This window comes from Carlito syrichta, unplaced genomic scaffold (assembly GCF_000164805.1).
Source record: "Carlito syrichta isolate Samal-C Ts95f unplaced genomic scaffold, Tarsius_syrichta-2.0.1 Scaffold315119, whole genome shotgun sequence".
Taxonomy (NCBI): Eukaryota; Metazoa; Chordata; class Mammalia; order Primates; family Tarsiidae; genus Carlito; species Carlito syrichta.
Genome location: NW_007259215.1, coordinates 396104 through 399358, shown reverse-complemented (window position 1 = coordinate 399358; position 3255 = coordinate 396104). Strand labels below are relative to the sequence as shown.

The window sequence follows — 3255 nt, the reverse complement described above, 5'->3', positions numbered from 1 at the left end:
ATTCAGGCTAATTATTGAAATGTGAGAGTTCATCCCTATCATAGAGTTCTTATATAGTTGTTGTTCTTCCACTTGGTTTTTTTGTTTTTTGGGGGTTTTTTTGTCTTTCTTTTGGTTTTGGGATTGGTTCATGTATATTTTATTCTTTTCCCTGTACTCTGGTGAAGAACGTTGTTCTTTTTTCCTTTTCTTCTGTGTTTAGTACTTTCTTAAGTACTTCATGTAGATATGGTTTGGTGGCAGCATAATTTCTTAGGGATTGGATATCTGGGAAAGATTTTAGTTCTCCCTCACTGATGAAGCTTAGCTTGCCTGGGTAGGTTATTCTTGGTTGAAATTGTTTATCTTTTAGGACTTTGAAGATAGGGCTCCAAGCTCTCCTAGCCTGCAGGGTTTCTGTAGATAAATCTGCTGCTATTCTGATTGATCTTCCATCGGTAGGTGATCTGGCCTTTTTGTCTTGCTGCCTTTAGGATTTTTTCTTTTATGCCTACTTTGTTTAGGTGAATTATTATGTGCCTAGGAGTTGGTCCTCTCATTTGTTGTCTTGCAGGGGTTCTCTGAATCTCTTGTGTTTGAATTTTTGCATCACTGGTTAGATAAGGGAAGTTTTCTTGAATGATCTCATGGAAAGTTTGTTCCAATGTGGTCTCTGTCTTTCTTTCTGCCTCAGGGAGTCTGATTACTCTTAGGTTAGGCCTCTTGAGGTAATCGCTCATCTCTTGAAGGTTTTGTTCTGTCTTTTTGAGCTTATTTTCTGTGTTTTTAAGAGTTTGGGTTATTTCTATATTTTGTTCCTCAAGCTCTGAGATTCTTTCCTCTGCTTGGGTAATTCTGCTCTCCATGCTTATCAGTGTGCTATTTATTTCATTCACAGTATTCTTTATTACTGTTATCTCAGATATCAGCTCCTTCCTAGTTTCTTCTTGTGTCTCCTCAATTCTTTTTAATCTCTCCAGTATTGTCTTGATATCTACGTTTGTAGTTTGAGACCCTTCATTCTGGGGGCTCTTCGTTGTTTGCATTCCAAAGTCAGTTTTCTCAATGTCTGCCCTCCCAAGGGTCTGGGAGAGACCCATACTCTTCTTTTGGTTTTTCTTCATTTGTGTAGATTTTTCTCTCTCTCCCCCTTTCCCTCCCCTTCTTCAATTCTGTTTTTGAGGGAAGGTGGGGTTGTTTTTATTTCTCTTCTGCAATGTCCTGTTCTTCCTTATGAGGGTCTTCTGGCTTTGTTCACTTTTCAGGTTGAAGCATAGGCTGCACTCTGTACATCTTGCAGTTTTGAGGTTTAATTGAGAGGGAAGCTGTGGTTCAGAATGCTGATTCTAGCATCCACAAACAGGTGTATGAGCACACTGGAACCTATTTCCCTCTGTCTTACAATCTGTCCATTCAGCAGTATGTAGTCTTGGTCCCTAGATTAAAAAGGGAGGTATAAAAGAGGAAAATAAGGGAGGAAGGGGGGTCAATAGGGAGTCAGAAAGATAGAAGAGCGAGAGGGAAAACAGATATACATACCAACTATCAGGTGAGAGAGAGACACAAGGACAGGAAGAAGTGAAGAAAGACACATAAGAAAGATTCCCTAAAGAGTACTGAAAGCTACACAGAAACAGGCCAATAAAATCAAGAAACAGTGTAAGTCAGAAGGCTAACAACAAACGTGATCAAAACCAACAGTTACAATGACAAAATCATAAGTCAAAATAAGCAATCAGACTAAAGTCACTTCTCTGATCTCCAATTCTAGCCTCTCCCCTTTGTTTTTCATTGCAGCGTAGGGGTGGGGCTTTGTCTCCTGTTTTGCACTGTTGCCTTAGGAACTGAGATAAAATTTGTTGATAGGTGGGCGGGGTAATGGAAGTCTCTGCCTGGAGAATGGCGAGGCAGTTTATGCAGATCTGTTTTTCTCTGCTTGTCTGGGTCCCCCAGCTTGGGGTCTTGTGCTGAGTGCCTCAGCCAGGGTGGGCCCGGAGTTCCAGAGCTCCAAAGCTCCAAAGGGCAGGCTGTGAGTGGCAAGAGTGGCCTTGGGCCCTCCACAGGGTACTTCAGCCAGGAATGGGACCGGTGGCTCTGAGGGGCGGGCGCCCAGAGCCTCCCTGAGTGACCAGCGGCTTGGTGCTGGGTGCCAGGCTGGAGACAATGTAGCCGGGAGGGGACCTGGTGGGGGTAGGACCCAAGACTCCCACGCACACAGTAGAACAGCAACAGCAGGGAGCCGCAATATCTGGCCCTGCATGGGACCGAAGGTCCCCGGGCCTCGCACCAGCATGGCTGGTGGTGGGCTGGGGGATGGGGGAAGAGAAGTAATAGTCTTTTTGGGAAACTCACGTTCGGAGAATCTCACCAGTTCACCTATGCTGTGGCCATCTTGTTCCCGTCTCTCCAACATTTTGTTAATTCAATATTTATTAGGGACCTACTATGTCCCGGGCACTGTATTGGGCACTGAGAATATAAGGGTGAGTGAGGGAAATTGGCTGCATGCCTGCCATGTGCCTGGGGCTTGTTGTCTACTGGGGAAAGCAGACAGGATAAAGAGCTAGAAGTACAATGATCAGGCGGCAAGGGACATTTGACTGGAGCATGTGACATGGTGGAGGAAGAAAGTCACTGGGTCAAGGAGACCCAATTAGCTAGGGTAAGCTAACTGCTAAAACAGATAAAACCTCCAAATTATAATGACTCAAACACAATTGTAGCTCATTTTTTACTCAGTAAACAATCTAAGATAGTTCCAGGGATGGTGGGGATAGAGGGCCATGGTTGCTGTTTCTTCAGATTCAGGCTGGTGGAGGTGCTGCCATTTTTACCTCCAGGTTGCCAAGGCTGCCCCGGGCATGGACACCTCCCATAGGCACATAATAAAGAACCTGTTCACTCACTCAGGAAGATTTTTATGTGTGTGACACTTTCAGAGGGATAGGTCCCAAGACCCCCACTGGATGCCCAAAACAGGATAGTACCAAATATGATCACCATTAATCAGAAGACATTTCTGTCATGTCTTCCACCCACAGATTCAATGCCTCTTCATCTTTTTTTTTTTTTATTTTAGAGTTGTGTGGCACATGTGAGGATTTGCTACTAACTGATTTTAATTTAAAGTAGATTATGTAAAGGTGAGGTTTGGGTTTTTCATCTTAACTATGCACTCATCATACACTGTGTTCACACCTTTTGCAGTCTGAGGTGTAATGGCAAAACTAGCTGGAATTTCTTTTCCCTTCTTTACAGTTTCACAGATACAACTTT

At 43.8% G+C, this 3255-nt stretch overlaps 1 protein-coding gene across 1 annotated transcript in view; it reads right to left on the bottom strand.

Annotated features, from left to right (window-relative positions):
* Window positions 1–2137, bottom strand: part of DFNA5 (DFNA5, deafness associated tumor suppressor) — a 75599-nt gene extending 73462 nt beyond the window's left edge. The window contains exon 1 of the mRNA XM_008072327.2: window positions 2109–2137. The gene's annotated coding sequence lies outside the window, so the exon portion shown is untranslated. The remainder of the gene's footprint in view (window positions 1–2108) is intronic.
* Window positions 2138–3255: the final 1118 nt, after the last annotated feature.